This window comes from Sminthopsis crassicaudata, chromosome 2 (genome assembly GCF_048593235.1).
Source record: "Sminthopsis crassicaudata isolate SCR6 chromosome 2, ASM4859323v1, whole genome shotgun sequence".
Lineage (NCBI taxonomy): Eukaryota > Metazoa > Chordata > Mammalia > Dasyuromorphia > Dasyuridae > Sminthopsis > Sminthopsis crassicaudata.
This window is the reverse complement of record NC_133618.1, coordinates 562,245,097-562,258,489: the sequence shown is the minus strand read 5'-3', so window position 1 is coordinate 562,258,489 and position 13,393 is coordinate 562,245,097. Positions and strand designations below refer to the sequence as shown.

Sequence of the window (13,393 nt, the reverse complement as noted above, 5' to 3'; positions counted from 1 at the left end):
CTATTCTTCTAATTTATCCTCTTCCAAATCCCTTAAGTCAGTGTTTGGGTTCCTCAAGTTTTTTTTCTTGAATTTCTCTCTCTCTTTCTCCCTCCTTTATTCCCTCCCTCCTTCCATCCCCCCCTTTCTTTATATAAAATATGTATATATGTGTTTCTATATATGTATATATGCATACACATGTACATATATGTGTTTTTTATATGTAGGTATATAAATAAACATGCACACAGTCACACACATACACTCCTTCCTCTACAAATCACATTCACTTTCTTAGTTTTGGCAACCAGTTTTATGCAGACAACTCCCAAACCCAAGTACAAATTTTTATCCCTCTTCCTATCTAATTATACAACTTTGACTTCTCTTCTGAGCGCCAAACCCATATTAGCAACAAAATTTTACAAATTGGGTGTACTCCTGGGGGTTCATGATCAACATCTACAAAATCAAACTTACTATTCACTCAACCCAATCCAACTCCCCCCACCAAAAACAAAAACAAAAACAAAAACTACTTATTTTTCTGACATCCCTGTTTATACTAGTGACATCACTATCTTCCCTATCTTCTCCACTCCTTTTTATCTTGGAGATGAAATCATATACCAAATCCTGTAGATTCCACTTCTTTAACATCACTTACACTTACACTTGGTACAGGCCTTCATTACTGCTTACTTAGACCATTGCAATTGAATCCAAATAGATTCTCCCACATTCTCCCACCTCCTCTTCCTCTTTCCTTGAATATATACTATTGCCAGAATATTCTTCCTAATGCACTGATCTGATAATGTCACTTCTCTATTTAAAAAAAAAATTTCCACAGATTGAAACAAATAAAAATCTTTTTTTTTTTTTGTTTTGCACTCAAGACGCTTTATAATCTAGTATCATCATGACCTATTTCTAGACCTATTTTATATCAATCCCTTTCATACACTCTTCGTTCCAGTCAATTTGGACTATTTTTTGCACTCCTGTTATCTTTATGCTTTTCCTTGCCCACATTTAAATTTTTTCCTGTGCTTAGAATGACCTCCTTTTGGCCTCTTGAATATATACATACCCTCTATATCACACCAAAAATGACACTTCTTCCATGAATATAATATAACACCCTCTTTATTTATTTATTTTATTATAGCCTTTTATTTACAAGATATATGCATGGGTAATTTTTCAGTATTGACAATTGCAAAACCTTTTGTTCCAACTTTTCCCCTCCTTCCCCCCACCCTTTCCCCCAGTTGGCAAGTTGACCAATACATGTTAAATATGTTAAAGTATAAGTTAATTACAATATATGTATACATGTCCAAACAGTTTTTTTGCTGTACAAAAAGAATCGGACTTTGAAATAGTGTACAATTAGCCTGTGAAGGAAATAAAAAATGCAGGTGGACCAAAATAGATGGATTGTATGTAGTGTATAACCACCCTCTTTAAATCCCCAAAGAAAATAACAGCTCTTCCATGAAAAAAAAATTACACCCCTTCTGATTGCATTTGTCAATGAATAACTTCACTGTCTGGACCCTTTCCCTCATAGCACTTTTGTACCTTTAATCATTTGTGCATTTCATTCAGGTATTATAGTATCATTAGCTGTGCCTTGCTCATAGATCACCTTATGAGAACAGGGGCGTTATATAAACTTTTACTGGATTGGGATTTTCCAAGAAATAGGCACTTAATGATATCTGAATGTTGAATGAATGAGTAGACTAGCATCTATATAACACTTTTGCAATATTATGTATAACTTCTTATTTGAACAACACAACAACATTATGAGATGGATAGTGCAAGTATTATTATTCAAATTTGACAGAAGAGGAAACTGAAGCAGAGAAATTAAGTGATTTTCCCCAGAATTACATAGCTAGTATGTATCTAAGGTCATTCATTCTTGAATTTTTTGGTCTCCAATCTTAGTTTTCTTCTTACTATGCCACATGGGTAAAGAAACTGAATCTAAAGTAATTTAATTGATTTCCTTAAAGCATTAGCTAAGCAATTGTTGAATTAAAATTTTAATCTTGGTCTTCAGGAAGACATCATAGTTTGATGGAAAGAGTATTAGATTTAGATTCAGAAGGTCAAGAATTAAGCTCTTGATGAGCTAATTTTGTGAATTCTAGTAAGTCATAGGAGAGCAGGGTAAGATTCTGTTTTCCTTATCTCTAAGATGGTAATAACAATACTTCTACTGTCTATGTATGAGTTATTCAGATCATGTGAAATAATACATTCAGAGTAGTTTGAAAATTTTGAAATGTTACTGCATACGAAATTTATCAGGAAAATAGTCTGATTCTAAGTCTGGGGGGTTTTCTACTAATACACAAAGATAGGTGTTATTATAGTTCAGGAGACTTCCTAAAGTTATAGAACTATGTTGAAAAAACCAAGATGAACTACAACTGCATATATGTCACTTGGATATTTCAAGCATGATACCATCCAGTATTTATGCATCAGGACCAGTATTAGTTAATAAACCTTCTCTGGGGGCTTGCTTTGGGGGATTCAGCAGTAAAATGAGCTCCAGAGGGAACATTGATGGAACACAGAAATAGAATAGGGAAAGGTGACTTTGGGAGACCTATATAGCACATTTAACACGGTTATTTATCAGCAGACTTGGGGTTTTTTTTTGTTTTGTTTTGTTTTTTTAATTAAGGATTTATGACAGTGAAGAGAGATCACCTAAAAATGTCCTGATAGTCTGACTACCTGGGATTAAAATGATGTTTGTATGTTTTATTATAGGTCTTATCATTCATTAACTGTTATATCAGGGAGAAACCTTAGAGATCATCTCATACAAACTCCATATTTTACAGAGAAGCCATATGAGAATCAGTTACTTGTCTGAGATCACATAACTAAACAGTGACGGAACCAAATCTGGAAGTTCCTCATCTGGCATTCTATCTGAAGTAACATATTATTCTTGTATTTATCCTGGATCTAATTATAATAATATTTCCTCCATCTGAAAGGGATTTCAAGAAGTCATCTTGTCCAATCTCAAGGCAACACTTCACCTAAGCTTATGATACTTCCCTAAGGATGACTATAAAATCTTTCTCTTCATTAATCCTACCCCACCAGCAGTTAGTTTCCTTTCTTCGATTTGTCCTACCTCTCTCATGAATACAACAAAATCTAGCAAAACATGCTGCTTTGCACTTCTTTTATAATTGTTTCATTAATGGATATTGTAGCTCTCTACATTCCATCCAGAACCATTTATCCCAGGCATTTTACTATCTCTCCTCCCATGTCCCACATTTCTCCACCTGCAAAGGCATGCTCTACACAAGCCCTTTAGAAATCATGTTTCCTCTATCCCCTTGTAGACTCTTCCTGGAGAAGATCAAGTCATTGATCTTTAGAACTCCACCCTGGTGTCCAATTTAGTGACTGAGGGCATACTCACCAACCCAGTATACTTTGCTGGCCTTAAATCATGCTCCATATCCCATTCACAGTCATACACCTTGGATATCTTGCTATATATATTCTGCTACCATATGTATGCCACGCACATTAATTTTCTCTACTTTTCCATCTCTTGCTTTGGAAACATTAATCAAATTAACTCTCATTACTTTTGGAAATCACATGATTATCTACTGTCCTATGGCTCCATTTATTATCCTCATTGACTTCCCAGAACAAAACCCCATTTTCTGGTCATCACTTCTCTCTCTTTTTTTTAATTTTAATGCTTTTATTTTCAAAACATATGCATAGATAATTTGACAACATTAACCCTTGCATAGCCTTGTGTTTCAGATTTTCTTCTCCTTCCCTCCATCCCCTCCCTTAGATGGCAAGCAATCTAATATATGTTAAACATGTTAAATATATGTTAAATCCAATATGTATAAACAATTCTCTTGCTGCACAAGAAAAATCAGATTAAAAAAAAGAAAGTAAATGAGTAAGAAAACAAAATGCAAGCAAACAACAATAGTGAGAATGTTATGTGGTGGTCCTCATTCATTTTCCACAGGCCCCTCTTTGAGTGTATGCAGATGGCTCTCTTCATCACAAGATCATTGGAATTGGCATCAATCATCTCATTATTGTAAAGAGTCATGTTCATCAGAATTGATCATCATAAAATAATGAAGTTGCTGTGTACAACGAACCAGGGTTCTGCTCATTTCACTTAGCATTAGTTCATGTAAGTCTCTCCAGGCCTCCCTAAAATCATCCTGCTGATTGTTTCTTGTAGAACAATAATATTCCATAAAATTCATATACTATAACTTATTCAGCCATTCTCCAACCAATGGGCATCCACTTGGTTTCCAGTTTCTTGCCACTATGAAAAGGGCTGCTACAAACATTTTTGCACATGTGGGTCCATTTCCTTCCTTTAAGATCTCTTTGGGATATATGGCTGTCACTTCTTTACCTATACTATCTTTCTTGATGTATGCTCCTTGATTGTATCTCTTTGGTATTTGTATCTTCACTACTTAGCACAATGTCTGGGACATTTATTAAGCTTAGTAGCTTAATAAATAGAGACATGTAGGGGGCTCAGCAAATAGAGTGAATGAGTTCATGCTGGGAATTTGAGATAAGGTAAAACAATCTTTAAAAGAAGAGGTGACTCAAAGAGGACAGCACCATGATTTCTGGGCATTAGGGTGATTCTATGTCAATATCACATAACAAAAATTATTTTAGTACAATTTTTTTTTTTTTTACATTTTAAGAATTTTGAGTTCCAAATCCTTTCTCCTCCCAATCCCAATCCCATTCATTGATAATACATATCCATTATACATGTGAAACATTCAAAACATATACTTGACAAAGAATTATGAAAGTAAAATGAGTTGTCTTGCTATAATATTCACTATGAATTGATTCATTCATCTGAGTTTTTAGAGTAGTTCTCCGTCCTACCAGTCCAATGAAAGAAGTACTCACTCTCTTCACACCAGCACATATGGTACATTCATGCTTTGACTGAAGGAATAATATTGGAAGGATATGAACTATCTCCTTTCCTAGCTTCTGCACCTGCTTTTCCTTCAGACCCATTTGGAGTTTTCAAAAACTGAGATTTTTAAAAATAACAATAGGATGGCTGCATGTTGGCTAGCACTAAAGTATGTCTCATTCATTCAATATTGTTTTTTTTTCCTTTTTTTATTGTAGTAAGTTTATTTTTAATGCACATTGCTTTATTGTAAAGGACAGGAACTCTTTATGATTGTTTTAATCCTACAACAAGGTGTTAACTAAATGGAATTGATAAGACAATGGTTATCTAGTTTAGCATGTGAGTTCTCTAGTTCAATATGAATGATTTAATCTTACAACAAATAATGGTTCCCTAGTGATATAAGGATTGGTTTATACTATATATATATATATATATATATATATATATATATATATATATATATATATATATATATATATATATATATATATATATATATATATATATATAAAATGTAATTGTAATAGAGCATATAAACTGGAGACAAACTCAGCCAGAGAGAGGCTTCAAGATAGAGACCGTTGTGGTGGCTCTCCTGCATTCTTTCACTGAAACTAAGACCCATTCCAGAGGGCCTCCAGAAAATTAGCTGAGCCCCAGGCAAGGAGATAGACTATGAAGGAGACAATAAAGACTTTGGGACTTTATCCCTGGCTATTATTGTGATGATTACTCTGCTGAAATGAAGGCTGGTCCCAAGACCTCCAGAAAGCTAACCAGAACATTTCACTTTATGAATCATTTGGGGAGAGAAAAATCAGAGCAAAAGGGAAAAACCATGGGAGAGATTAAAAATATCAGAAAAAAAGAATTGAACATAGTACGTGTTGATTTACATTCAGTTTTCTTAGATCTTTTTCTGGATGCAGATGGCATTTTCTATTCAAAGTCTATTGGGATTGGTTTGGATCACTGAACCACTGGGAAGAATCAAGACTTTCATAGCTGATCATCACACATTCTTGCTATTATTGCATACAATATATTCCTGGTTCTGCTTGTTTTGCCTAGCATTAGTTCATCTAAATCTTTCCAGACCTTTCTATAATCAGCTTGTTCATCATTTTTTACAAAACAATACTATTTCATTATCTTCATGTACCATAGCTTGTTCACCCATTCCCCAATTGATGGGCATCCACTCATTTTCCAATTCTTTGCTACTACAAAAAGAATTGCTGCAAACATTTTGCACATGTGTTTTTCTCCTCTTTTATGATTTCTTTGGGATACAGACCAAATTATGGCACTGCTAGTTCAAAGGGTATGCAAAGTTTTATGGTCCTCTGCACAAAGTTCCAGATTGCTCTCCAGAATAGATAGAACATTTCACAAGTCCACTAACAATGTATTAATGTACACATCCCCTCCAACATTTATCTTTTGCATTTCCTGTCATCTTAAGCAATCTGAGAGGTATGAAATGGTACCTCAGAATTGTTTTAATTTCTCTAATCAAGAATGATTTGGAGCATTTTTTTATATAATTATAAATGGCTTTAATTTAATTAATTTAATTTAATCATCTAATATTGTCTATTCATATCCTTTATCCATTTATCAATTGGGGAATGAGACGTATTCTTATAAATTTGACACAGTTTTTATATATTTTAGAAATGAGACCATTATCAGAAACACTGGCTGCAAAGATTTTTCCCCCAGCTTTGTACTTCCCTTTTCATCTCAGTTCTGTTGGTTTTGTTTATGCAAAAGTTTTTTTTTTTTTAAATTTAATGTAATCAAATTTGTCCATTGTGCCATTCATAATGTTCTCTAATTCTTCTTTGGTCATAAATTCCTCCCTTCACCAAATATCTGATAAGTGTTCAACATTATTCTAAGTTCTATTGGAATACAGGATGAATAAAACACATTTTTGCTCTCAGAGAGCTTATTGCCTGTAGGCAATATCTTTAAAAGAAATTAAAATACAAGACATGATATGTACCATAAGCAAAGTGTTACTTTTATAATTTATAATTTATAGACTTAAAGATGGGAAGTGAATAAAGTGAATAAAGCCTCCTTATATTACAAAGGTAGAAAACAGGTCTGTTGGGGCGCCAAATTGTCAAGGTCTGGGCTAGCTCCTCTGAAGGGCTCAGAATAAGTCCTAGTCAGGATAAGCAAAAGTCTTTGCCCCACATTGGGCGCCAGAATTTAAAGTCCTGATCGCCTCTCAGTTGTTATCTTTCTCTGGGAGGAAGTTTCTTTTCTGTATAATCTTTTCCTCTGTGAGCAGGTTTCTTGGGAGGCTTCTGGAGCCTCCAGCCAGAGCGAAGGTAGAATCTCAAATCCTCTTTTTCCTGAATCTTGGCTCTGAATCTCCTCGAGCTTCCCTGAAGTTCTCCTGGGAAGTCTTGTTCTTCTCCCAATATAGACTCTCTCCTTCCAGAATGCCATCCAAACTCTATATCCCAGTCTAGACTGACTTCACTCAATGTTGCCTTTTTTTATCCTCACAGAGAATGGGCTTGGGAGAACTCAGGGGCTTATGGGAAATACTTCAACCAATGAACTTGCTCCTTTTAAAGGTGTAAACTCCTTTAAATATGTAAACTCCTTTTCAGAAGTCTAAGGTGTAAACTCCTTTTAAAGGTTTGAACTAAAGGTGTGAATTCTGAGCTAGAGAATTGTTTAGACAACCTGAGTTATCACCTTGCAATCCTAACAGGTGTTATTCACATAGGGTTACATATACAATAAGTAGTCAAGCTGGGACTTGAACCCAGATCCTCCAACTTCAAATCCTAAATTGCTTTCATTGTATCACATGTAAGTACAAAGAATGGAGATATTAGGTTGTTGCAAGTGGAAATAAAGCAAGGAGGGTCAAGAATAAAGGAAAATTCATGAAGTCTGTGACATTTGACAAGACATTGGAAGATGTGTAAAATGTCAATAGATAGAACTATAGAGGGAAAGCATTATGATAGAAAGAGATTTTTTTTCCACCAAGAAAGAGTCTCTTGTTATACTCTACTCCCTGCCAGGAAATAATGCTTCATAACCAGTCAAGGCATAGCTCACCTTTAAAGTGGGGGGACAATAATATACAACTTATCCAATCAACTTGACAAAGTCACTGAAAGGTCTCAGTTAACTATCATCTAACTTTTGACTTGCCTGTAATACATCAGTTCATCACTGTCCTCTCCTATCTTCTTTTTTTATCTTCCTCTTTTCTGCCTCCCAATATGTCTCCTGCTGAACATGAGTTGAGGCTTCTGAACTTGTAAGAATATCCTAGTTGTTTCTCTGTGTTTCTAATGCTATTGACCTTAGCACTGGCAATAACTAGGGACTTTCCTCTGGATTCTGCAAATTGATTTTAACCTGTACTGCTTCACAGGATTCTATTCTACCTGCTCTATTACATCAGTCAGTGAGTCCATGAGCAATCCTGCCACATTTGTCCCTGGCTTTTGATTGCTTGTTACTCAGGATCCAGAGGAATAGTGAGTGAGTCATGAAGTACAGTGTCTTTTTAGGGGAATATGATTGAAGAAGAAATAGAATTGAAGAAATTGAAAAGCTTTTAGGAGCCATCAACTCCATCCTTTGGTCAAATTTGCTCATCTCCTCTATAACATTCTTGACAAACTTTCATGAAGTTTCTGACTGATGATCTTCAGTGACTAGAACTCACCACTTCCTGAAACAACCCATTCCACTTTTGGACAGTCTTCATTACTGGATTTATTTTTCTCCAAGTTTGTACTGAAATCTGACTCTCTGGCATTTCTAATTTTTGGCTCTAGTTTTTTTTCAAGATCTTAATAGAACAATTCTACTCAGAAAAATCTTCAAAATATCAAAAATAATGTTTTAAGTCTCCTTTCCTCTAAATAACCATTTTAACCTGACCTTCAGTTGATTTTTGCATGCACAATTGTTGGATTCCTCTAGATGTTTTCCACATTAGCAAGATCCTTTCTAAAATCTGTTACCCAAAAATAGAAATACTATTTCAGATATCAATGACTAGAGCAGATTAGGATTATCATCTATCTTGATCTGACCATTATACTTTAATCCCATATTGTCACATTAATTTGTTTTTGTTTTTGTTTTTTACGATGTTCCACTGTTAATACAATGTGCTTGCAGTCTACTAAAATCCCCATACTTTCTATCTTCATTTCTCCTATACATGTACAATTTTTTGGAAGTCAATTTAGAATTTGACCTTTTTTTAAATTCTAGGATTTTAAGTGTGTCCCTATTTAATGCCATTTTGATAGCTTCAGTCTATCATTTCAGCCCGTCAACATCCTTTAGGATTTCTATTTTATTATTCAATATATTAGGTATCTCTCCCAACATTATGGCAATTGGAAATTTTGATTTCTGTGCTTTTATCTCAGTCACAAAGAAGTTCGTGAGAGAAAACCAATGGGACACAGAGGTTACTAGACAGTAAACCTTTGATTTGATGTCCAATTTGCATACTAACTCTGTAACTCTGGGCAAATCACTTCAATTCTCTGAGCCTCAATTTTATCAACTGTAAAATGGGCATAATAATATTCCTTAAATCAAGGAAATATTCTAAGAGAGAAGAAAAGATTTGCCAATCCCAAAGTGCTATAAACACATGAACTATTATTTTCTGATTCCTACTTTCAAAATCTCTGTAATTAGATTATTGGAGAGCCCTGGGCCTTTGAAAAATCTTGTTTCCCTGAGTTCATCATCAGCATTGGGAACTTTGGCTGAATAGTGGCAATACCACCATACCATTTGTCTGCACCTGCCCATCACAGCAGAATGGAATTTTAACAAGAAATGACATACTCAGAAATGCAGTGCTCAGTCCAACAACCACTGATTTACATCCAGGCATCAACACATGCACTGATTTGGCCCTTCCAATCCATTTCACTAAAAGCTGGGAATGGAGGCCAGGGCATGGAGATTACTATGTCACTTGAATGAGTTGCCACTCCAGTTTTATAGACCTAGAGGCATGAAAAGAGCTCAAGCTAGAGGAAAAAATAAACTACAATGACTTTCCCTCACTAATCTCACATGTTACCATCCTCCATACCACTATTAATATATCATTTTGTAGAAGAAAATAAGAAGAAATTTAAAAAAAAAAAAAAAGGGAAAGGAAAGAAGAGAAAGGAAGGAAATGGTGGGGAGACAAGAAACGAAATTATAGGGGAGAGTACACAAGTAAGGCAAAAATACTATTTCAAGCCACTCTATTCCCCTTCCATGAGGCCTTACTTTCCTATTTTAGTCAACATTGTTCTCTTTCCTCCTGAAACATGTGAATCTCCTATTGTTTGTAATACTCTTTTTGGAATTTAACACACATTACCTTGTATTGCCATTTGACTATTCAGTATGTTAACTGTCCCTCAATCAAATCCAAAGTCTCCTTGAGGTCAGGAATTTAATGTCAGGTTTTTGAATCCCACCATTGAACCTAGTACAATGCCATCTCACATTAACAATAATAATAATAATAATAATAACAACAACAATATAGATTATGATATGTCAGGTACTGTGCCAAGCATTTTATACTTATTATCTCAGTTGATCCTGATAACCACCCTGGGAAGACATGTTATTTTTATCCTCATTTTACAAATGAGAAAACAGGTAAAAGAAATTAAGTGACTTACCCAAGATCACACAACTAGTGTCTCCTGACTTAACTAGGGTCTTCTGAACTGAGTCAATGAATATTGATGTCCAATGTTTTATACTCAACTCAGAAAGGACTTGGCAAAATTAAAACTGGTGTTCTAACTGTCCCTCAATCTATCCTGTACTATTATAATCTATATATTCACTCACTTATAGTGAGTGAATAGTGTCCACTATGCCATATATAGACTTATTTTCCTTATCTCTACCAATAAAAATGTTTCTTTTCCTTCTGCATGAGTTTATACTTTGTTCCCTCTCCCCTATTCTTCTACCACCAAAAACCCTAGCTGAAAGTGATTTTTTCCTACTCAAATTTTCCTAGCATAGTTTACCTAGATATTATAAACACTTTTTAGAGAAGAATCAGAAGGTGTTAGACATATTGAGCACCAAGTAATAAACCAAAAAATGAGTATATGTTTTAATAGAGAGAAAGCACTCACTACTAATGTGGCAATCACTCCTGAAGCAGCTTCTGTATATTGTGAAATCACTGCATTGTTATGAAAAAGATCAAATTGAATACAAAATATTAAAATATCCATGTTTATAGATGCTTATTCTTAAAAGGAGACTTTATAAGTTCTAAAAAATCTCATGGACAACATTAGTGAAAAGTTATGACCAGCATCACTTTATGAAACAATAAGAAGCAGTGGAAGGCATGTTAATTTAAAAGTAATTTAGCAAAATATTCCAAGTATATTATAGAATGAAAAAGGAAGAAAGATTAAGAAGATCTGCAAATATTTTTATGATAAATTTTTTTCACCATCAAGAGTAGAAGAGCCAGTTAGATCATCTAAAAGCATTCATTAAGTGCTTGCTGTGTATCAGCCAGTGTGCTAGACACTGGTCTTACAAAGGAGAGTGAAGACTTTCTCCTGGTTATGTTCAAGAATTTCACATTCTATTGAGGGAGATAAAATGCAAATAAATAAATAAATTTACAAATGTAAATGCCAAGATAACCTCAGAGGGAAAGCACTAACAGGCTTGGAGAAAGACCTCCTAAACAAGGTGGAATTTGAGCTGAATCTTGAAGGAAGTCAAAGTGAACTCAGAGAACATTCCAACACAAGGGGGAAAACCAGGCAAAATGGCAGGGTTGGGAGACGGAGCATAAGTTTTAAGACCCCTCACTTTCAAAATATCTGAATGAAGGGTAGATTCCAAAATCCCATATATGCACACACACACACACACACACACACACACACACACACACACACACATATACACACTATCCCAGACATTATTATTAATGCTTTTTTTTTAGAATTTAACATAAATTCTTTTAATCAAACATTTAGCAATTCTATTTCAATGTCACTAAAAGACAATTGAGAAAACATCAGTAATTATGGATCCATATGCCTATTTCCCCATGTAAATAAATTGTCACAATAATAAACTGTATACACAGGCAAATCTTTAATTATGGTGTTATTATGAAATAAGAAACAATATCCTACAATAGGATATATCTGTACCATTACATATTTGACTGAATGATATAGATAATTCAGGATTTCACTATGATTAGTTTTTATTGACTATAAAGAAGCATTTGATTCAGTATAACAAAATAATATCTTAAAAGATTCCTTTCGCCAACAAGGTGTTTTCTTACTAATATGCCAAAATAATACAAGATGCTTTGAAAGATCTAAAAAGAGGTAACATTCTTCAATGACCTCCTAAAAATAATCCATATTTAGTAAAAGAATTTGATCCCATTCTAAATGCAAAAAAAAAATTGAAGTTGAATAAGAATGCCTGTTGTCTATGATTTGTTTTATGTCTTATGATTTGCAGATAGAAATTGTCCATCAGTTTATGTATCTTGAATATTGTAAGTAGATAATGAGTTGAATCCAAAATCAAAAAAAGAGAAGAATGGATTGGATTGCTTTCAGGAAATGAAAAAAAATTATTTTCATGATCTAAAATAAAAACATATCTTTTGAATACCAACAATTTATGATGGCTATGATTCATGAATTGCCTGGCTGCTTACCTAGACTTAATTATTATCATCAGAAACTTATCTTCCTGCAATATTGAATCAATTCTGAAATATACCCCTCTTCAGTAATTCCCTGACCTTGGGATTTTTCTGATTGGAGATGGGAGAAGATAGACATTGGAAAGCTCTTATGAGATCCTCCATCTTAAAAGGGAATGCAGGGGCATATTAAAGTACTTTTTTCAGGTTTTCAGTTTTATTTTGAATTGTCTTTTCCTATTAAATTGCGAGTTCCTTGAGAGAAGAAACTGTCTTTTGCCTTTCTTTGTATCCCTACTGTTTAGCATAATGCCTAACGCATAACAGGCACTTAATAAATTTTATCGACTGACTGTCAGAAACACTAATATCCCTGAATAATTAAAATTGAGGATCACCCAAAGAAGAATAGAAAGGAGAAGTAGGGGCATGAGCTAGTTGTAACACATTTAAACAAGTAATTACAAAGGATGAGTTGAATAAAGGAGGTCATCAAAGAAATGCTTTATTAAAAGAGATGAATTAGTGATGGATGTAGCTCTGTTCAACAATAAGGTAAATCAGACCAATTCCAATAGACTTGTGATGGAAAGAGCCATCTGTATCCAGAAACAGGACTGTCAGGACTGAATGTGGATCACAATATAGTATTTTCACTTTTTTGTTATTGT

General features: G+C 34.2%; 1 protein-coding gene across 1 annotated transcript in view; it reads right to left on the bottom strand.

Annotated features, from left to right (window-relative positions):
• The window catches only part of AGBL1 (AGBL carboxypeptidase 1), a 1,143,822-nt gene that overhangs the window by 1,071,552 nt on the left and 58,877 nt on the right, over positions 1-13,393 (bottom strand). The gene's annotated exons all lie outside the window — the stretch shown is intronic.